Source organism: Delphinapterus leucas, unplaced genomic scaffold, assembly GCF_059928025.1.
Source record: "Delphinapterus leucas isolate spDelLeu-1000000601 "Yukka" unplaced genomic scaffold, BTC_Dleu_Yukka2 spDelLeu_asBTCV2_sq25, whole genome shotgun sequence".
In the NCBI taxonomy this organism is placed as follows: Eukaryota; Metazoa; Chordata; class Mammalia; order Artiodactyla; family Monodontidae; genus Delphinapterus; species Delphinapterus leucas.
In genome coordinates, this window is record NW_028322234.1 from 11089308 (window position 1) to 11113922 (window position 24615).

Consider the following 24615-nt stretch of genomic DNA (forward strand, 5'->3'; position numbering starts at 1 on the left):
TTGCAGCAACATGGGTGCAACTAGAAATTATCATACTAAGTAAGGTCAGTCAGAAAGCGAAAGACAAATACCATGTGATATTGCTTATATGTGGAATCTAAAATATGACACAAATGGACTTATCCACAAAACAGAAACAGACTCACAGACATTGAGAACAGACTTGCAGTTGCCAAGGGAGGGGCCGGGGGGGGAGGAATGGAGTGGGAGTTTGGGGTTAGCAGATGCAAACTATTATATACAGAATGAATAAACAAACAAGGTCCTACTATATAGCATGGGGAACTATACTCAATATCCTGTGATAAACCATAATGGAAACAAATATGAAAAAGAATGTATAGGGAATTCCCTGGTGGTCCAGTGGTTAGGACTCCATGCTTCCACTGCAGGGTCCCTGGTCAGGGAACTAAGATCCTGCATGCTGTGTGGTGCGGCCAAAAAAAAAAAGAATGTGTGTGTGTGTATGTATACACACACACACACACACACGTATGTGTAACTGAATCACTTTGCTGTGCAACAGAAATTAACACAACATTGTACATCAACTCTACTTCAATTAAAAAAACAGAATGGCTGTCATCAAAAAGTCTACAAATAATAAATGCTGAAGAGGATGTGGAGAAAAGGGAACCCTCATATACCGTTGGTGGGAATATAAATTGGTGCAGCCACTATGGAAAACAGTATGGAGGTTCCTTAAAAAACTAAAAATAGAACTACCATATGATCCAGCAATTCCATTCCTGGTCATATCTGGGAAAAATGAAAACTCTAATTTGAAAAGATATATGCACCCCAATGTTCATAGTAGCACTATTTACAATAGCCAAAATATGGATGCAACCCAAATGCCCATCAACAGACAGATGGATAAAGAAGATGTGGTGTATATATATATATGTATATATATATATATATATATACACACACACACACACACACATACACAATGGAATATTACTCAGGCATAAAAAAGAATGAGATATTGCCATTTGCAGCAACGTAGATGGACCTAGAGAATATCATGCTAAGTGAAATAAGTCAGACACAGAAATAGAAATACTATATGATATCACTTATATGTGGAATCTAAAACATAATACAAATGAATCTATATACAAAACAGAAACAGACTTACAGATGCAGAAAACAAACTTATTGTTACCAAAGGGAGCAGGGAGGAAGGGAGGGAGAAATTAGGAATATGGGATTAACAGATAAAAAAACCACTATATGTAAAAATAGATAAGAAACAAAAATTTACTGTATAGCACAGGGAATTATACCCAATATTTTGTAATAACCTATAATGGAATATAATCTGAAAAAACCTTGAATCACTATACTGTACACCTGAAACTAAAACAACCTTGTAAATCGACTATACTTCAATAAAAATTAAAATTAAAAAAATAATAAAAATGAATGTATATGCAAAACAAAAACAGACTCACAGATATAGAAAACAAACCAGTGGGTATCAGTAGGTAGAGGGAAGCAGGGAGGGGCAGTTAGGGGTATGGAATCAAGAGGTACAAACTGCTATATATAAAATTCATGTGCAACAAGGGTACATTGTATAGCACAAGGAATTATAGCTATTATCTTGTAATAACTTTTAATGGAGTATGATCTTTAAAAATACTGAATCACTATGCTGTACACATAAAACTAATATAATATTGTAAATCAACTATACTTCAATTAAAAAAAGAAAATCAATAATGTAATCTTCCACTGTAGGAAACTAGGGTAAGACGAATTAGAAGAAATAAGATGATCAGAACATAAATCAATGAAATTAAAATAACAGGGAGTTTTTAATAGAGAAAATCCATAAAAACCAAAGCTTATTCTTTGGAAAGGTCAATGAAATTGATAAACTTCTAGCCAGGCTAGCCAAGAAAAAAAGAGAAGACACAAATTATTAATATCATAAATGAAAGTGAAGTCATCACAAATGATCTCATTGGCAGTAAGGGATAACAAAGGAGTATTATGAACAATTCCATGCCCACAAAGTTGATAATGTAGATCAACGGAACCAATTTACTGAAAGACACAATCTACTAAAACCCCCGAAAAGAAACAGGTAATCTGAATAGACCTATATCTATTAAAGTAATTGAATCAATAATTGATGACCTTCTAAAAATAATAAAGCACCAGTCCCAGATGAATTCACTGGTAAATTCTACCAAACACTTAAGGAAGAATTATATCAATTCTCTTCATTCTTTTCCACAAAACAGAAGCAGAGGGAATACTCCCTAAGTCATTCTATAAGGCCACCATTACCTTAATACCAAAACCAGAAAAAGACATAAAAAAGGAGAAATTCAGATTATTATCTCTCATGAACATAGATGCAAAATCCTCAACAATAATAGCAAATTGGATCTAACAATGTATAAACAGAACTATAGACCATGACCAACTATAGACCATGACCAACTGGAGTTTATTCCAGGTATGCAAGGGTAGATCAACATTCAAAACTCAGTTAAAGTAATCCATCACATCAACAGGCTAAAAGAGAAGTCATAGAATCATATCAATAGATGAAGAACGAGCATTTGAAAAAATCCAACACCCATTCCTGATTACAAAACAAAACTATCAGCCTTCTAGGAATAGAATGGAAATTCCTCAACTTCACAATGAACACGTAAGAAACCTTTCACCTAATATCATACTTAATAGAGAGAAACTAAACCCTTCCTCCTCCCACCCCGAAAACTGGAAACAAGATAAGGATGTTCTCTCTCACCACTCTTATTCATACTAGAAATCCTAGCTAAGGTTTTGGGGGAAGATGGCGGAAGAGTAAGACACGGAGATCACCTTCCTCCCCACAGATACAACAGAAATACATCTACACGTGGAACAACTCCTACAGAACACCCACTGAACGCTGGCAGAAGACCTCAGACCTCCCAAAAGGCAAGAAACTCCCCACATACCTGGGTAGGGCAAAAGAGAAAAGAATAAACAGAGACAAAACGATAGGAATGGGACCTGCACCAGTGGGAGGGAGCTGTGAAGGAGGAAAGGTTTCCATACGCTAGGAAGCCCCTTCGCAGGCAGAGACTGCGGGTGGCAGAGGGGGGAGCTTCAGAGCCGCGGAGGAGAGCACAGCAACAGGGGTGCGGAGGGCAAAGCGGAGAGATTCCCGCACAGAGGAACAGTGCTGACCAGCACTCACCAGCCCGAGAGGCTTGTCTGCTCACCCGCCGGGATGGGCGGGGCTGGGAGCTGAGGCTTGGGCTTCGGTCGGATCGCAGGGAGAGGACTGGGGTTGGCGGCGTGAACACAGCCTGAAGCGGGATAGTGCGCCACACGAAGCCAGGAGGGATTCCGGGGAAAAGTCTGGACCTGCCAAAGAGGCAAGAGACTTTTTCTTCCATCTTTGCTTCCTGGTGCGCGAGGAGAGGGGATTAAGAGTACTGCTTAAAGGAGCTCCAGAGACGGGCACGAGCCGCAGCTAAAAGCGCGAACCCGAGACTGGCATGAGAGGCTGAGGCCGCTGCTGCCGCCACCAAGAAGCCTGTGTGCAAGCACAGGTCACTCTCCACACCGCCCCTCACGGGAGCCTGTGCAGCCTGCCACTGCCAGGGTCCTGTGACCCAGGGACAACTTCCCTGGGAGAACGCACGGCACGCCTCAGGCTGGTGCAACCTCTCGCCAGCCTCTGCCACCGCAGGCTTGCCCCGCACCCCGTGCCGCTCCCTCCCCCTAGCCTGAGTGAGCCAGAGCCTCCGAATCAGCTGCTCCCTTAACCCCGTCCTGTCAGAGCGAAGAACATATGCCCTCCGGCGACCTACACGCAGAGGCAGGGGCAAATCCAAAGCTGAACACGGGGGAGCTGCGCAAACAAAGAATAGAAAGGGAAATTTCCCAGGCAGCCTCAGGAGCAGCGGATTAAATCTCCACAATCAACCTGATGTACCCTGCATCAGTGGAATACCTGAATAGACAACGAGTCATCCCAAATTGAGGAGGTGGACTTTGAGAGCAAGATATATTATTTTCTCCCCTTTTCCTCTTTTTCTGAGTGTGTATGTGTATGCTTCTGTGTGAGATTTTGTCTGTATAGCTTTGCTTTCACCATTTGTCCTAGGATTCTGTCCATCCATTTTTTTCTTTGCTTGTTTTTTTGTTTTTTTTCTAACTTAAAAATTTTTTTCTTAATATTTTTTAGTTTTTATTTTAATAACTTTATTTTATCTTACATTACTTTATTTTATCCTCTTTCTTTCTTTCATTCTACTTTTTCTCCCTTTTACTCTGAGCCGTGTGGATGAAAGGCTCTTGGTGCTGCAGCCAGGAGTCAGGGCTGTGCCTCTGAGGTGGGAGAGCCAACTTCAGGACACTGGTCAACAAGAGACCTCCCAGCTCCACATAATATCAAAAGGCGAAAATCTTCCAGAGATCTTCATCTCAACACCAGCACCCAGCTTCACTCAACGACCAGCAAGCTACAGTTCTGGAAACCATATGCCAAATGACTAGCAAGAGAGGAACACAACCCCACCCATTAGCAGAGAGGCTGTCTAAAATCATAATAAGTCCACAGACACACCAAAACACACCACCAGACGTGGACATGCCCACCAGAAAGACAAGATCCAGCCTCATCCACCAGAACATAGGCACTAGTTTCCCTCCACCAGGAAGCCTACACAGCCCACTCAACCAACCTTAGCCACTGGGGGCAGACACCAAAAATAACGGGAACTACGAACCTGCAGCCTGCAAAAAGGAGACCCCAAACACAGTAAGATAAGCAAAATGAGAAGACAGAAAAACACACACCAGATGAAGGAGCAAGATAAAAACCTACCAGAACTAACAAATGAATAGGAAATAGACAGACTCCCTGAAAAAAAATTCAGAATAATGATAAAGATAATCCAAAATCTTGGAAATAGAATAGAGAAAATGCAAGAAATATTTAACAAGGGCCTAGAAGAACTAAGAGGAAACAAGCAACGATGAAGAACACAATAAATGAAATTAAAAATACTCTTGAAGGGATCAATAGCAGAATAACTGAGGCAGAAGAACGAATAAGTGACCTGGAAGATAAAATAGTGGAAATAACTACTGCAGAGCAGAATAAAGAAAAAAGCATGAAAAGAACTGAGGACAGTCTCAGAGACCTCTGGGACAACATTAAACACACCAACATTTGAATTACAGGGGACCCAGAAGAAGAATAGAAAAAGAAAGGGACTGAGAAAATATTTGAAGAGATTATATTTGAAAACTTCCCTAATATGGGAAAGGAAATAGTTAATCAAATCCAGGAAGCACAGAGAGTCCCACACAGAACAAATCCAAGGAGAAACACGCCAAGACACATATTAATCAAACTATCAAAAATTAAATACAAAAAAACCATATTAAAAGCAGCAAGGGAAAAACAACAACACACAAGGGAATCCCCATCAGGTTAACAGCTGATTTTTCAGCAGAAACTCAGCAACACAGAAGGGAGTGGCAGTACATATTTAAACTGATGAAGCAGAAAAACATAAAACCAAGCACTGAAATTGAAACTGTGATTAAAAACCTTCCAACAAACAAAAGCCCAGGACCAGATGGCTTCACAGGTGAACTCTATCAAACATTTAGAGAAGCGCTAACACCTATCCTTCTCAAATTCTTCCAAAATATAGAAGAGGGAGGAACACTCCCAAACTCATTCTACAAGGCCACCATCACCCTGATACCAAAACCACACAAAGATGTCACAAAGAAAGAAAACTACAGGCCAATATCACTGATGAATATAGATGCAAAAATCCTCAACAAAATACTAGCAAACAGAATCCAATAGCACATTCAAAGGATCATACACCAGATCAAGTGGGGTTTATTCCAGGAATACAAGGACTCCTCAATGTATGCAAATCAATCAACGTGATACACCATATTAACAAATTGAAGGAGAAAAACCATATGATCATCTCAATAGATGCAGAGAAAGCTTTCAACAAAATTCAACACCTATTTATGATAAAAACCCTGCAGAACGTAGGCATAGAGGGAACTTTCCTCAACATAATAAATGCCATATATGACACACCCACAGCCAACATCGTCCTCAATGGTGAAAAAATGAAACCATTTCCACTAAGATCAGGAACAAGACAAGGTTGCCCACTCTCACCACTATTATTCAACATAGTTTTGAAAGTTTTAGCCACAGCAATCAGGGAAGAAAAGGAAATAAAAGGAAACCAAATAGGAAAAGATGAAGTAAAGTTGTCACTGTTTGCAGATGACACGATACTATACATAGAGAATCCTAAAGATGCTACCAGAAAACTACTAGAGCTAATCAATGAATTTGGTAATGTAGCAGGATACAAAATTAATGCATGGAAATCTCTGGCATTCCTATACACTAATGATGAAAAATCTGAAAGTGAAATCAAGAAAACACTCCCATTTACCATTACAACAAAAAGAATAAAATATCTAGGAATAAACCTACCCAAGGAGACAAAAGACCTGTATGCAGAAAATTATAAGACACTGATGAAAGAAATTAAAGATGATACAAATAGACGGAGAGATATACCATGTTCTTGGATTGGAAGAAACAATATTCTGAAAATGACTCTACTACCCAAAGCAATCTACAGATTCAATGCAATCCCTATCAAACTACCACTGGCATTTCTCACAGAACTAGAACAAAAAATTTCACAATTTGTATGGAATTACAAAAGACCCCGAATAGCCAAAGCAATCTTGAGAACAAAAAGTGGAACTGGAGGAATCAGACTTGCTGACTTCAGACTATACTACAAAGCTACAATAATCAAGACAGTATGCTACTGGCACAAAAACAGAAAGATAGATCAATGGAAAAGGATAGAAAGCCCAGAGGTAAACCCACGCACATATGGTTACCTTATCTTTGATAAAGGAGGCAGAAAACTACAGTGGAGAAAGGACAGCCTCTTCAATAAGTGGTTCTGGGAAAACTGGACAGGTATATATAAAAGTATGAGATTAGATTACTCCCTAACACCATACACAAAAATAAGCTCAAAATGGATTAAACACCTAAATGTAAGGCCAGACACTATCAAACTCTTAGAGGAAAGCATAGGCAAAACACTCTATGACATAAATCACAGCAAGATCCTTTTTGACCCACCCCCTAGAGAAATGGAAATAAAAACAAACATAAACAAATGGGACCTAATGAAACTTCAAAGCTTTTGCACAGCAAAGGATACAATAAACAAGAGCAAAAAACAACGCTCAGATTGGGAGAAAATATTTGCAAACGAAGCAACTGACAAAGGATTAATCTCCAAAAATTAAAAGCACCTCATGCAGCTCAAGAACAAAAAAACAAACAACCCAATCCAAAAATGGGCAGAAGACCTAAATAGACATTTCTCCAAAGAAGATATACAGACTGCCAACAAACGCATGAAAGAATGCTCAACTTCTCTAATCATTAGAGAAATACAAATCAAAACTACAATGAGATATCATCTCACACCAGTCAGAATGGCCATCATCAAAAAATCTAGAAACAATAAATGCTGGAGAGGGTGTGGAGAAAAGGGAACACTCTTGCACTGCTGGTGGGAATGAGAATTGGTACAGCCACTGTGGAGAACAGTATGGAGGTTCCTTAAAAAACTACAAATAGAACTACCATATGACCCAGCAATCCCACTACTGGGCATATACCCTGAGAAAACCATAATTCAAAAAGAGTCATGTACCAAAATGTTCATTGCAGCTCTATTTACAACAGCCAGGAGATGGAAACAACCTAAGTGTCCATCATCGGATAAATGGATAAAGAAGATGTGGCACATATATACAATGGAATATTACTCAGCCATAAAAAGAAATGAAATTGAGCTATTTGTAATGAGGTGGATGGACCTAGAGTGTGTCATACAGAGTGAAGTAAGTTAGAAAGAGAAAGACAAATACCATATGCTAACACATATATATGGAATTTAAGGTAAAAAATGTCATGAGGAATGTAGAGGTAAGACAGGAATAAAGACACAGACCTACTACAGAATGGACTTGAGGATATGGGGATGGGGAAGGGTAAGCTGTGACAAACTGAGAGAGTGGCATGTACATATACACACTACCAAACATAAAACAGATAGCTAGTGGGAAGAAGCCACATCACACAGGGAGGTCAGCTCGGTGCTTTGTGACCACCTAGAGGGGTGGGATAGAGAGGGTGGGAGGGAGGGAGACGCAAGAGGGAAGAGATATGGGAACATATGTATGTGTATAACTGATTCACTTTGTTATAAAGCAGAAACTAACACACCATTGTAAAGCAACTATACTCCAATAAAGATGTAAAAAAAAAAAAAAAAAGATCATACACCATGATCCAGTGGGGTTTATTCCGGGAATGCAAGGATTCTTCAATATGTGCAAATCAATCAACGTGATACACCATATTTACTAATTGAAGGAGAAAAACCATATGATCATCTCAATAGATGCAGAGGAAGCTTTTGACAAAATTCAAAACCCATTTATGACAAAAAAAGAACCCTGCAGAAAGCAGGCTTAGAGGGAACTTTCCTCAATATAATAAAGGCCATATATGACAATCCCACAGCCAACATCGTCCTCAATGGTGAAAAACTGAAACCATTTCCATCAAGATCAGGAACAAGAGAAGGTTGCCCACTCTCACCACTATTATTCAACATAGTTTTGGAAGTTTTAGCCACAGCAATCAGGGAAGAAAAGGAAATAAAAGGAAGCCAAATCAGAAAAGAAGAGGTAAAGCTGTCACTGTTTCCAGATGACATGATACTATACACAGAGAATGCTAAAGATGCTACCAGAAAACTACTAGAGCTAATCAATGAATTTGGTAAAGCAGCAGGATACAACATCAATGCACAAATATAGATCAATGGAACAGGATAGAAAGCCCAGAGATAAACCCACGTACATATGGTCACCTTATCTTTGATAAAGGAGGCAGGAATGTACAGTGGAGAAAGGACAGCCTCTTTTATAAGTGGTGCTGGATAAATTTGACAGGTACATTGAAAAGTATGAGATTAGATCACTCCCTAACACCATACACAAAAATAAGCTCAAAATGGATTAAAGACCTAAATGTAAGGCCAGAAACTATCAAACTCTTAGAGGAAAACATAGGCAGAACACTCTATGACATAAATCACAGCAAGATCCTTTTTGACCCACCTCCTAGAGAAATGGAAATAAAGACGAAAATAAACAAATGGGACCTAATGAAACTTCAGAGCTTTTGCACAGCAAAGGAGATGATAAACAAGACCAAAAGACAACCCTCAGAATGGGAGAAAATATTTGCAAATGAAGCAACTGACAAAGGATTAATCTCCAAAATTTATAAGCAGCTCATGCAGCTTAATAACAAAAAAACAAACAACCCAATCCATAAATGGGCAGAAGACCTAAATAGACATTTCTCCAAAGAAAATATACAGACTGCCAACAAACACATGAAAGGATGCTCAACATCACTAAACATTAGAGAAATGCAAATCAAAGCTACAATGAGATATCATCTCACACCAGTCAGAATGGCCATCATCAAAAAATCTAGAAACAATAAATGCTGAAGACGGTGTGGAGAAAAGGGTACACTCTTGAACTGCTGGTGGGAATGTGAATTGGTACAGCCACTGTGGAGAACAGTATGGAGGTTCCTTAAAAAACTACAAATAGAACTACTGTATGACCCAGCAATCCCACTACTGGGCATATACCCTGAGATAACCAAAATTCAAAAAGAGTCATGTACCAAAATGTTCATTGCAGCTCTATTTACAATAGCCAGGAGATGGAAACAACCTAAGTGTCCATCATCGGATAAATGGATAAAGAAGATGTGGCACATATACACAATGGAATATTACTCAGCCATAAAAAGAAACGAAATTGAGTTATTTGTAGTGAGGTGGATGGACCTAGAGTCTGTCATACAGAGTGAAGTAAGTCAGAAAGAGAAAGACAAATACCGTATGCTAACACATATATGTGGAATTTAAGAAAAAAAATGTCATGAAGAACCTAGAGGTAAGACAGGAATAAAGACGCAGACCTACTAGAGAATGGACCTGAGGATATGGGGAGGGGGAAGGGTAAGCTGTGACAAAGCGAGAGAGTGGCATGTACATATATACACTACCAAACATAAAATAGCTAGCTAGTAGGAAGCAGCCGCATAGCACAGGGAGATCAGCTCGGTGCTTTGTGACCACCTAGAGGGGTGCGATAGCGAGGGTGGGAGGGAGGGAGACAAAGAGGGAAGAGATATGGGAACATATGTATATGTATAACTGATTCACTTTGTTATAAAGCAGAAACTAATACACCATTGTAAAGCAATTATACTCCAATAAAGATGTTTAAAAAAATCCTAGCTAATAAGGCAAGAAAAGGAAACATACTCCTTCCCCCTTGCTTACAGTTTTCTCTATTTTTAACATTTTGCATTAGTGTGCATTTGTAAAAATGGATGAACCAACATTGAAACATTAACTAAAGTCTGTAGATAACATTACAGTTCATTCTTTGTTTTGTACACTTCTACGACTTTTGACAAATGCATGGTGTCATATATGCGCCATTACCATATTTTCCAGATACTGTTCACTGTCCAAAAAATCTCCTGTACTTCACCTATTCATCCCTATTTACTTACCTCACCACACACTCCCGTTTTTCAGATCCTTGGCATTGGTGATATTTTATTGTCTCCACAGTTTTGCCCTTTCCAGAGTATCATATATTTGTAATCATACAGATTGTAGCCTTTGGGGGTAGGAGGTTTTTTTCACTTAGCAAAATGTATTTAGGGTTCCCGTATATTTTCCTGATAGTTCTTTTCTTTTTAGTCACTGAATAAATATTCCATTGTTTGGATATACCATGATTTGTTTATCCATTCATCTATTGGGCCTCTAGATTGCTTCTAGTTTTTGGTATATATGAATAAAGCTTCTATACATGTGTGTGTGCGTGTTTTTGTGTGGCCATAGGTTTTCAAGTCATTTGGGTAACTATGTAGAGGCACAATTGCTGGATCATATATATGGTAAGACTTAGGTGTAGTTTTGCAAGAAACTATCAGACTGTCTTCCAAAGTGAACTTCTGAGGCCCAAGATATATAGTTGGAATAGATGTACTTATTAACCTATATTGGTTTCTAACACTTTTGTTGAGGCATATTCTGGTAGGAAAGGCCAAACGGACGCTTCTTGATCTGTCCCCCAGCCAAGATAATAACTCAGAAGTGACACCTCATCCATGGAAGAATTACATAGATAAGTTCTGTCATCAAAGACCTGAAAGATACAGGAGCATTTTTTTTACCACCTTCTTTTTTAATTCACGTTTGTTACAATACAAAACTATGGTGAGTTTATAATATTACATACATAAATAGTTTGGGATGTTAATCACAGCTGTTTTCTAACTATGGTATCATTACTGGAGCATAGGAACAAGCTTTGTGGCATCTGGTATGCAGCTTCTGCTTTTTGCCCATCTCTGCCAGTAGAGTTCATCAGAATCAATTTTCCCTTTCTTGGCAATCACAATAGTGTATTTTTACTGTCTTGTCTTAGGGCTAGGTCGTAAATCCTTACCTTTATCAAAATAGAGTACAGACACGCATATCAGATATCAGGGTATAAATGCCATGAATGTGCATGGCCATGTATGTTTGTGGATTTTCTAGGGTTTCAGTTGTCTGAGAACAGGATGAAATATGACCTGCAGTATGTGAGATAAATTGGTGCATCTTGTACTGTCCTCCATCAGGTAGGTAGCAAGGTCAGTGGGAATGTTTAGATTATGGAGACCATATACATATTTGAGCTGGCCACTCAGACTCATCTACTGGTCACACATAAGAGTGCCAGTTTTGCATAGGAACCAGAACAGGAAAAGTTCTGCATCATGTCCTTGAAAAAACTGCCTTTCTATTTAGGTCTTATTACACAGATCTGATTGGAATATGCTGTGTGAAACTGATGGAAATCCCAAATAGTAGAATCACAGAGTAGATCCCTGAAATTGACAGTCTGGTCATACCCTCTTCTCCTGAAAACCTTTCAAACTTTGAAAAATAACCTTGGCTTCCTACTGGGTTCTGGTACAGACTAAATTTCTGACCACAAGGGACTATATAACGTTGACCTTTAATGCCCATCATCACTGGGCACTGAACCATAAAACTGCATTAAGGATAGCATTCATTATAATATGGGAAAGGTATACATATACGACTGGGCCTGAGCATGTTTCAGAACACAAGTTCCAGGACTCCCCTGGCAGTCCAGCGATTAAGACTTCGCCTTCCAATGCAGGGGCTGGGGGTTCGATCCAGGAGCTGAGATCCCACATGCCTCGAGGTCAAAAAATCAAAACATAAAACAGAAGCAATATTGTAGCAAATTCGATAAAGACTTTAAAAATGGTCCACATCAAAAAAATAAAAAGAACACAAGTTCCTTTTTAAAAAAATTAAGATATAATTGGTATATAACATTGTGGAGCTTTAAGGTGTACAATGGGTTGATTTGATACATTTATATACTGTACTATGTTTACCACTGAAGCTTTAGCTAACACCTCTATCATGTCATGTAATTATTACTTCTTTTGTGGTGAAAACATTTAAGGTCTCATCTCTTAGCAGTTTTGAAGTATATAATACAGTATTATTAACTATAATTACTGTGCTGTGCATTAGATCCCCAGAACTTTTCATCTTCTAGTTGCAAGTCTGTACCTTTGTAAAACATCTCCCCAATTCCCCCACCCCCTGGTAACCACCATTCTGCTGTTTCTATGAGTTTGACTTTTAATTAGCAGGTAGTTCAGACTTCCTTTGTACTTGTGCCTAGTAATATCCTATCATCTTCACCCTTAGCCCACATCTCCGCTCTCCTGGGTGTCTTGAGTCAGATTCTTTCAATGTATATTACCCAAGGATATTTAATGGAAAGTTTTGTACATTTCCAGGTGGAAGAGCCTTCTTTTGTTTTTGTTAATTTCTATTTTTAAATGTGTTATTTTGCATTATCTTCTGAGACCATCTTAGTCATATTTCGGCATTATGGACACACTGATATTTTGTTATGCTTTAATCTATATTTTGGTGAATGCCATGTCACCTAAGACAAATGTACATTCTTATCATTAGAATGCTATCTTCCATATATATCCATTGGATACACCCTATTCAAAAGTGTTATATTTCCATCATGAACTGTGGCTTTTAGCATCAAAAAGTGTCCTTCAAAATAAATAAACAATGGAAACCAGGAAAAAGAAAAAATTTTTTTAATTAAAAAAGTGTCCACTATCACCTTTAGTGCTTTAGGCTTCACTTCTACTTTGTCAGATACTGGAACATTACCCCTGCTCTCTTTTTGTTTACATTTTCCCAGTGTACCTTGCCCATCCTCTTGGGTTTTTTTGTTTGTTTTTTGGGTTTTGGGTTTTGTTGGCCATACTGACTGCTTTCATTTTTTTTTAACATCTTTATTGGAGTATAATTGCTTTACATTGTTGTGTTAGTTGCTGCCGTATAACAAAGTGAATCAGCTATACATATACATATATCCCCATATCCCCTCCCTCTTGTGTCTCCCTCCCAACCTCCCTATCCCTCCCCTCTAGATGGTCACAAAGCACCGAGCTGATCTCCCTGTGCTATGCGGCTGCTTCCCACTAGCTATCTATTTTACATTTGGTAGTATATATATGACCATGCCACTCTCTCACTTCGTCCCAGCTTACCCATCCCCCTCCCCGTGTCCTCAAGCCCATTCTCTACGTCTGTCTTTATTCCTGTCCTGCATGTCTTCTGAATACAGTATAGACTTGCATCTTGTTTTGTAAACTAAATCAAAAATATTTTTCTTTTAATAAGTTTATATTCATATATGAATGGTATGTTTGGTCTCAACCCTGTCATAATAATTTTCATAAAACTTGCTATTTTCTAACAATTTTAAATTTAGAAAAACTTTCAAAGATAGTAAAGGGAGTTCTTATTTACTTGTGCTCAATTTCTCCTACTATTAACATCTTAACATTAGTATGGGAAATTTGTTACACTTAATGGACCAGTATCCACAATTATTAATAATTTCCATACATTATTCAATTTTCTTGTTTTCCTTGATGTCATTTTTCTGTTCCAGGAGAAGATTAAGGCTACCACATTACATTTGGTCATTCATCCTCTCAGGTTCTTCTTCACTGTGCCCATATGTCACTTTCCTTGTTTTTTATTAACTTGAGAGTTTTGAGGAGTACTGATCAGATATTTTTGAAATTGACTCACTTTGGAATTTTTCTGAAGTTCTTTCTCATCATTAGACTAGGATCATGGGTTTTGGGGTGGATAAGCCCATAGGTAAAGTGCCATTTTTATTATGTCATATCAAAGGTACGTACCCTCAACATGACTTACCACTGTTCATGTTGACCTTGATCACCAGACATAGGTTGTGTTTCTTGAGTACCTACATTATAAAGTCTTTCTCATCCCAGTTGCCTACTGTACTCTTTGCAAAGTATTCATTATGCAGAGGTCACACAGAGTGGGGAGTTACCTCCTCAAGGGAAAAGTATCTAAGAACATTATTTGGAATTCTTCTGCATGGGAGATTGACTCTTCTCCTGCATTCATTCATATCACTAAGGATCATGGATATTTATTTTAAACTTTGGGTCATATCCTAATATGACATTATTTACTTTGTTGCTCAGATTGTTCCAGCTTTGGTCACTGGCAGCTCCTTCAGTTGGCTCTGTGTCTTTCTGTCATACTGTTTTTAAAGCATTTGCTGGTATTATACGATGCTCCAGGCTCATCTGTTATTTCCTTCCCAGTCCTAAAATCAGCAATTTCTCCAAGAAGCTTTGGTTTCTTTTATTCGGTAATAGTCTTAGTAACCAAGACACGGGTATAGGTAAGCTTTTTGCTATTAGGGTGTCCTTTTTTTCTAAGTATCATAAGGTTTTACAATTATGCATAATTTGTTTTCTATGCTGTTTCTTTATGAGATATGTATTCTTTGCTCCTTTTGCAATTTAAGGCTTGCAGTTTTGTTCTATCGATAATTGTTATCTTGGTACTTATTCCTTTTTAATACTTCTATTTCTGTTTGCTTATTTAACTGTTCACTATCTGGGTAATTGTCAGGTTTGTTTTTATATCCTTTAATGCCCTCCTACTGCCTATACATCAATGAGCTTTACTCTGCTTCATTTTTCCATCTCCCTTTTCCTCTCATTTACAATTACATTATTTCTACCTTGTCAGAATGTGAATGTCTGTACCTTTGTCTTCCACCCTCATTCCCATGTTTGGCTTAGTCTGCGACTTATATTTACATATTTTAAGTGCTCATCATCAGTCCTTTTGCTGCAGTTTCCCAATTCTCAGTTGGGTGGAAAATGTTCATCATCGAGTAGACTCAAGAAGCTGATGGTAGCTAAACACTCTATGTTCTTATCTGTTGCAAGCTGTCTTTTACATAGCCCTGATACTTGACGGAAAGCATGTAAAATCCTTGGTTCTTAATTACATTGTCTTTTTTAAAACACTGATCCATTGTTGACTTTTTTGTACAAGAAACTAATAAAATTATTACCTACGTACTTTGGGGTAAGGAGACAGAAATGTGAGTTGACATACTAAGAGCAAGTCCTCAGGGAGACTGTTAAATGTCAGGCTGATTGTTTGAAACTTGACATTTGCTGTTAATTCATAACAAACAAAAATTTGTATTAATCATACGTGATGTTTAATTTTACAAGTCAAGTTGGCTGGGACATGGTGTTCAGATATTCGGTCAAACAGTATTGAGCATGTTTCTGTAAAGGTGTTTTTTGGATTAAATTAACATTTAAATCAGCTGATGTTGAGTAAAGCAAAGTACCCTCCAGAGTGCATATACCTCATCCAATAAATTAAAGGCATTCATAGAGCAAAGACAGACCTACCCTGAGCAAGAAGGAATATTGCCAGTGGACTGCCTTTGGAACGGAACCACAAGTCTTCCCTGGGTTTCCAGCCTGTCTGCCTACACTGCAGGTTTTTGACTTTTCAAACCTTCAGCATCACGTGATCCCATTCCTTAAAATTAATTAACCTCTGTCTCTCCATCTCCATATATATACGCATACACATGCTCTTGGTTCTGGTTCTCTGGAGTACACAGACTAATACAAATTTTCGTAACAAGAGTGGTTTTGGAGGAATATAAGCTTAAGGATTAGTTTTCTACAATGTTTTTGGAGTCTCTGGAATTGGCTAATATGATTAGATTTAAAGACATTAATGACTCTATTTCCAATAGTAAAGAGAGCACTGACGGTGCATAATGTGATGTGGCAACAGAGATACACAAAATACCACCACTGCACATTCCTAATCAAAGAAGTATAAGAGGCAGAGTTCTGTATGCTCATGTATATGATACCTTTGAACATTTTTGTGAAACTAATGAGCATAAAGAGATTGGCTGGTTGCTCCTAATCTGATTCATCAAAGCAGGGGAAGAAGAGGACAGGCTCAGAGATAGGAAGTCCCAGATAAAGCTGCATAAATGATATGAAAGTTGACAAATATGCCCTGAAAAAGACCCATATCTCCTGTAGCTGCAGAGCCGAGACTGCTAAAAACCAAAACGTAGAATCTCATGCTTTGAACGGCTGAATTACAAGATAAATTGAATTCCCAATTCATAAGACATCTACTGTTAAAGTGAGGGTGGGCATTGTCTGGGAAGGAGTGGGATCCTGAAAATTGGAGTGGGGATGTACGGCAAGACCCTGATGAAGCAGGGGTCCTTGAACCCCTAAATTGCGACGAGTCTTCTTTGCCAGAAGAAGCAGCCTCTCCACCCCCACGTAAGGAAATTAACCCTGCATTTATTCAGGAAACTATAATAACACAAGACACTGCTGATTCTCCTCAGGAACTACCCCTATTAGCCCTCTTTTCTTCTAGACTTGTAACTAGACTCAATTCCCAGCAAGCCCCTAAGGGTGAAGTACAGAGTGTGACCCATGAAGGGAAGCATTACACTCCAAAAGAAATACTTATTTTTTCTAATTTATAGAGAAAGAAATCCAGAGTATATGCATGGGAATGGATATCAAACATGTAAGATAATGGTGAAAGGAACCTAATGTTGCTTCAGGCTGAATTTATTAATATGGGCCTACTTAGCAGAGATTCCACATTTAATGTTGCACCTTAGGGAACTGAGTGTCTATCTGCCAGTTTTGTTGGTTAGGTAGGTGAAACATAGACAAAAAGGCAACTAAAAGTAAATGAGCCTGCAATGCCAAGACTCTCTTGGTTTACTACAGTGGAAGGGATTCAAAAACTTATGCAGAATGGAATTAAAGTAGATTTGTCACCAAAGACCTACTCACTCACAAGTTGGACTCACCTTTTATCACAACTGTGAGAAATTAGTTTATGAGGGGAGCTTCGGCCTCCTTGATGAGCTCTGTGATAACTGTTTTCCTTAGCCCAGAATTTACACTGGGAAATCCTCACACTGAGTTGGGAAATCTAAATGCAATAGGAGTAATTAGATTCTGGGATAGCAGGGGCCAAGTGGTAGCATGTAATTCGCCAAAGGCAAGATGGACATGGTTACCATCATGGACATAAGAGTCAAAGAAGGAATTAGAAAAGTTTGTCTCAGGGAGACCTACAGCACTGTCTGGTTGATAATGTTGTTCCTAGAAGTGAAATACATAGGAAGCTTAATAAATTCTTACTTGATCTGTATAAGCAGAAAGGTTCTAGGTTAGTGAACAAAATTCTAACTTGAATCATCAAAAGACATTCACAGTCCCTCACTCAATTCCCAGACTTGAGTCACTTTACAGTTCCAGAACCCCTTGAATTAAGAGGAGGATAATTCCCCATGAGGAAGGACCCAGGTACACTGCCAAATGTATACATTTAATCTTTTTCCCAGCCTTCCCAACAGGGCCTTATAGTCAGGGTGACAGTACATGGGGAAAAGGAAATAATCAGACCTATTGGAGATTAATTACATTAATTCCAGGAGACCCAAAATGTCACTATGATCCACTACTCAGAGGGGCTTAAGAAGGTCAGGTGATCTATGGAGATTTAGCTTAGATCCATCTCAGAGTGGGCCCAGTGATTCCCTGGACTTATCCTTTGGTTACTTCCATAGTTCTGGAATTCATAATTGAAATAGACATAGTCAGCAACTGGCAGAATCTCCCATTGTTTCCATGACCTGTGGAGTGAGGGCTATTATGGTGGGCAAAGCCAAGTGAAAGCCACCAGAATGGCCTCTACTTAGAAAAATAGTAAACCAAAACCAATTCAGCATTCCTAGAGGGATGCAGAATTAATGCCACTATCAAGGACTTGAAAGATGCAGGCAAGGTTATGGCCAGCACATCCCCATTCAACTCACCTATTTCTCCTATGCAGAAAACAGATGGAACATGAAGAATGACACTGGATTACCATAAGCTTGACCAGGTGGTAACTCTAATTGCAGCTGTTTTACCAGATGTGGTTTCACTGCTTGAACAAATTAACATAGCCCCTGGTACCAGCTATGCAGCTGTTGATCTAGCAATTTTTTTTTTTTGGTGGGGGGTTGGTTTTTTGTTTTTTGTTTTTGTGGTACGTGGGCCTCTCACTGCTGTGGCCTGTCCCGTTGCAGAGCACAGGCTCCGGACGCACAGGCTCAGCGGCCATGGCTCACGGGCCCAGCCACTCCACGGCATGTGGGATCTTCCCGGACCGGGGCACGAACCCGCATCCCCTGCATCGGCAGATGGACTCTCAACCACTGCGCCACCAGGGAAGCCCTAGCAAATGTTTTTTTCTCCATTCCTCTTAATAAAAACCACCAAAAGTAATTTGCTTTCACATGGCAAGGCTAGCAATTCACCTTCCCTTCCTACCTAAGGAGTATATCAATTCTCCAGCCCTAAGACATAATATACTTTTCCAGCCTTGATCACCTCTTCATTCCAAAAGATATCATATTACATTGATGGTACTCTGCTGACTGGAACTAGTGAGCAAGTAGTAGCAACTATTCTAGACTTCTTGGTAAGACATTTGCATGTCAGAGGATGAGAAATGAATGCAACAAAAATTCAGGTGCCTTCTACCTCAGTGAAATTTCTAGGGGTCTGATGGTGTGGAACATACCAAAATATTCTTTCTAAGGTGAAGGGTATATTATTGCATCTGGCCCCTCATATACCAAAGAGAGGAAAATGCCTAGTGGGCCTCTCTGGATTTTGGTAGCCAACATTAACCTCATCTGTGTGTGCCACTCCAGCCTATTTACCAGGTGATCCAAAAAGCCCCTAGTTTTGAGTGGGGCCTGGAACAAGAAAAGGCTTTTTAACAGGTCCAGGCTGCCTACAAGCTGCCCTTCACTTAGGCCATGTGATCCAGAAGATCCAATGTTGCTTGAAGTGTTAATGGCAGATAGGATACTCTTTGCAGCCTTCGGCAGGCCCATATTGGTGAAACACGGCAAAGACCTGTAGGATTTTGGACCAAAGCCCTGATATCCTCTGCCAATGATTCACCTCCTTTTGAGAAAAGGTTTGCTAATGATCCTTAGTAGAAACTAAACATTTAACCATGGGCTCCCAGGTTGCCACGCTAACTGAGCCACCCGTCATGAACTGGGTGTTATCTGACAGACCAAGACATGAAGTTTGGTATGCAGAGCAGCACTGTAGCATCAAAAGGAAGTAGTATAGGGACTTCCCTGATGGTCCAGGGGTTAAGACTCCGCGCTCCCAATGCAGGGGGCCTGGGTACGATCCCTGGTCGGGGAACTAGATCCTGCATGCTGCAACTAAAATAAGATCCTGCTCGCAGCAACAAAGATCCCGTGTGCCACAACTAAGACCTGGTGCAGCCAAATAAATAAATATTTTTTTTAAAAAAAAAGAAGTAGTATATACAAGAAGAGGTACAGACCATGAAGGTGCAAGTAAGTAAGTGGATCAAATGCCCATAGTCTCCACTTCTGCTACACTACATTCTCCCTCCCGACCTGTACCTGTGGCACCTATGGGGAGTTCCCTGCAATCAGCTGACAGAGAAAAAGGAGACTAGGGCCTGGTTAACAGAAAGTTCTGATGCAGGCATCACATGAAATGAACAGCTGCAGCAGTATAGCCCTTTTCTGGGACCTCCCTAAAGGAGATGGTGAAGGGCAATACTCTTCAGCAGGCAAAACTGCAAGCAATGCACCTGTTTGTTCACTTTCCTTGGACAGAGAAATGGCCAGAAGTATGATTATACACTGAATCATGGGTTGTGACCAAAGGTATTGGCTGGATGGTCATGGACTAGGAAGAAACATGATTGGAAAATGGATGACAAGAGAGTTGGTGAAAGTGTTATGTGGATAGATATCTCTGAATGGTTGAAAAAAGTGAAGATATTTGTGTCCCATGTGAATGCTCACCAAAGGGTGACTGCAACAGAAGAGGATTTTAATCATCAAGATTTATAGGATGACCCATTCTGTGGATAACAGTCAGCCTTTTTCCACAGCCAACCCTGTCTTCACCCAATGGGATCATGAACAAGTGACTATGGGGCAGGAATAGACGTTATTCATGGGCTCAGCAACATGGACCTTCGCTCACCAGGGATGACCTGGCTACACACACTGAGTGCCCAATCTGCTATCAGAGACCAACACTGAATTCCCGATAAGGCACCATTCTCTAGGATAATCAGCCAGCCACTCAGTGGCAAGTTGATTTCATTGAACTGTTTCCATCATGTAAGGGGTAGCATTTTGTTCTTTCTGGAATAGACATTTATTCTGGATACAGATACACATACACTCATATGCAATGCTCTTGCATAAACTACCATCCATGGATTTACACAATGCCTTATGCACCATTATGGTATTCCAGACAGTATTCCTTCTGATCAAGGAACTCACTTCACAGCAAATGAAGTGCAGCAATGGACAAATGCTCATGGAATTCACTGGTCTAACCATGCTCCCCATCATCCTAAAGCAGCTGGCTTGACAGAACTGTAGAATGGCCATTTGAAGACTGAGTTATAGCACCAGCTGGGTGACAATAACTTTTAGGGCTGGGACAAGGTTTTCCAGGAGGCTGCATATGCTCTAACTTAGCCTCCAATATATAGTAATGTTTGTCCTGTAGGATACACAGGTCAAGGAATCAAAGGGTGAAAATGGGATCGCACTGCTATTTCTCCTGATGACCCATAGCAAAATTTTTGCTTCCTGCCCCTATGACCTTATGCTCTACCATCCCAGAGGTCTTTGTTCCAAAGAGAGTAATGAATTCATCAGGACATACAACAATGATTCCACTGAACTGGAAGATGGCCCTCTGGCCACCTTAGGATCCTCATGCCTCTGAGTCAACAAAGAAGGGAGTTATTGTGCTGGCTAGGGTTACTGATCCTGCCTACCAAGTGGAAATGGGTCTGCTATTCCACAAGTGAGGCAAGGAAGAGTATGTCTGATCTACAGGACATCCGTTAGGGCATCTCTTATTATTACCATGCCCTGTGATTGAAGACAATGGAAAACTATCAATACAACAACCAAGTCAGGCAGGATGACAATTTTGGTGAAAATAACATGCCCCAGAGTGAAAGGAACCAGTCTACAGAGTTGCTACAATGTATCATCTAAAATGTCCCTTTGCAGGACTTCCCTGGTGGTCCAGTGGTTAAGACTCCGTGCTCCCAGGGCAGGGGGCCCGGGTTCCATCCCTTTTCAGGGAACTAGATCCCACATGCCACAACTAAAGATCCCTCATGCCGCAACTAAAAGATCCCACAGGCCACAACTAAAAAAGGATCCCACACGCCTGCAACAAAGATCCCATGTGCCGCAATGAAGACCTGACGCAGCCAAATAAATAAATAAATAACGTGCCTTTGCAATAAAATTAGGAGACATACAAAGAAATAGGAAAGTGTGAATCATACAACAACAACAAAAAAGCAGGCAATCAAAACTGCATGTGTGAGCAATCAGATGTCAGATTAAACAGAAAAAGACTTCAAAGTAGCCATTATAAATATGTTCATGGAATAGGAAAAAAGCATGATTAAAGAAGTATGTTGAGGGACTTCCCTGGTGGCGCAGTGGTTAAGAATCCGCCTGCCAATGCAAGGGACACAGATTCGAGCCCTGGTCCAGGAAGATCCCACATGCCACAGAGCAACTAAGCCCGTGCGCCACAACTACTGAGCCTGCGCTCTAGAGTCCACATGCCACAACTATTGAAGTCCACACGCCCAGAGTGCATGCTCCACAACAAAAGAAGCCACCACAATAAGAAGCCTGCACACTGCAACAAAGAGTAGCCCCCACTCACCACAACTAGAGAAAGCCCGCATGCAGCAACCAAGACCCCACGCAGCCAAAAATAAATAAATTAATTAATTTTTTAAAAAAAAGATGTTGAAAATGTTTGATCAAATAAAATTACCAATCAAGGGGCTTCCCTGGTGGCACAGTGGTTGAGAGTCCACCTGCCGATGCAGGGGACACGGGTTCGTGCCCCAGTCCGGGAAGATCCCACATGCTGCAGAGCAGCTGGGCCCGTGAGCCATGGCCACTGAGCCTGCACGTCTGGAGCCTGTGCTCTGCAACGGGAGAGGCCACAACAGTGAGAGGCCCGCGTACTGCAAAAAATAATAATAAATAAAAATAAAATTACCAATCAAGACATAGAAATTATTAATTGAATCAAAAGGAAATTCTGGAGTTGAGAGGTACATCAACTGAAATGAAAATTTCACTAGGGGGTCTCAACTGTAGATTTGAACTGGAGAAGAATGATCAGACTTGAAGATAGACTGATGGGGAATTCCCTGGTGGTCCAGTGGTTAGGACTCTGCACTTTCACTGCCGAGGGCCCAGGTTCTATCCCTGGTCAGGAAACTAAGATCCCAGAAAAAAAAGAAGATAGACCAATGGAGATTATGTAATCCAAAAACAGAGATAGAAAAGAATGCAGAAAAATGAACAGAATCTCAGAATAATGTGGAATACCACTAAGTACATCAATATATTATAATGGCAGTATCCATAGGAGAAGAGAGGAAGAAATGAGAAAAGATATGTAAAGAAATAATTGCTGAACTTTTCCAAAATGTATGGAAACACTAACCTACACATCCAGGAGCTCATCAAACTCCAAGCAGGAGAAACACAGAGAGCCACAAAGAGACACAGCATAATAAAAATGCTGAAAGTCAGTCGATGACAAAATCTTCAAAACATCAATAGTAACTGGAAGAAGAACCAATGTTTACAAGGAAACCTCAGTAAAATTAACAGCAGACATCTCAGCAGAAAAAAGAGGGGCCAGAATGCAGAGTGATGACATATTCAAAGTGCATTAAGAAAAAAAATGTCAACCAAGACATTTGGTCAACCTATATTCAGTGAAGCTACCTTTTAAAAATGAAGGCAAAGACTTTGCCAAATAAACAAAAACTGAGAAAATGTATTGACAGCCAATCCAACTTACAAGAAATACTGAAGGAGGCTCTTCAGGCTGAAAGTGAGTGACCCTAGAGGGTAACGCACAGCAACATGAAAAAATAAAGAGTGTTAGTATAAGTATTTATGTATTTATGAAAGACCGAATAAGTACACATTTAATCCTTTATTTTCTTAACTGATATCAAATGAATTACATAAAGTAATATGTATATAATGTGATATTAGGTCTATAGCATAAAGAAATATAATATGTTTGTAATCTGTTTGCCAATAAATCCTACAAAGGCAGAAGCAAAACTGTATTGGGCTGACAAAATAAGCACAAGTGGTAAAGTAATAAGCATAACAGTGTATCATCAGCTTATACCATTAATAGGTATAACCTGTATGATAATAATACTACAAAATGGCAAAAGGGAATAGAGCTGCACAGGAGTAACCTTTCTATATGTCATTTGAATTAAACTAGAATATACCTGAAGCTGCTTCTAATAAGAAGAATACTATAAACAATAGAGCATCCAATAAAATATAACATCAAAAATATGGTAAGAAATTCATTCAAAAAATTAAAATGCAACATTACAAAATATTCACCTAATGCAAAATAAAGAAATGAAGGAAGAATAAAAGAAAACTCTTAGAGGAAAACATAGGAAGAACACTCTTTGACATAAATCACAGCAAGATCTTTTTTGATCCACCTCCTAGAGTAATGGAAACAAAAACAAAAATAAACAAATGGGACCTAATGAAACTTAAAAGCTTTTGCACAACAAAGGAAACCATAAACAAGATGAAAAGACAACCCTCAGAATGGGAGAAAATATTTGCAAACGAATCAACAGACAAAGGATTAATCTCCAAAATATATAAACAGCTCATGCAGCTCAATATTAAAGAAACAAACAACCCAATCCAAAAATGGGCAGAAGACCTAAATAGACATTTCTCCAAAGAAGACATACAGATGGCCAAGAAGCACATGAAAAGCTGCTCAACATCACT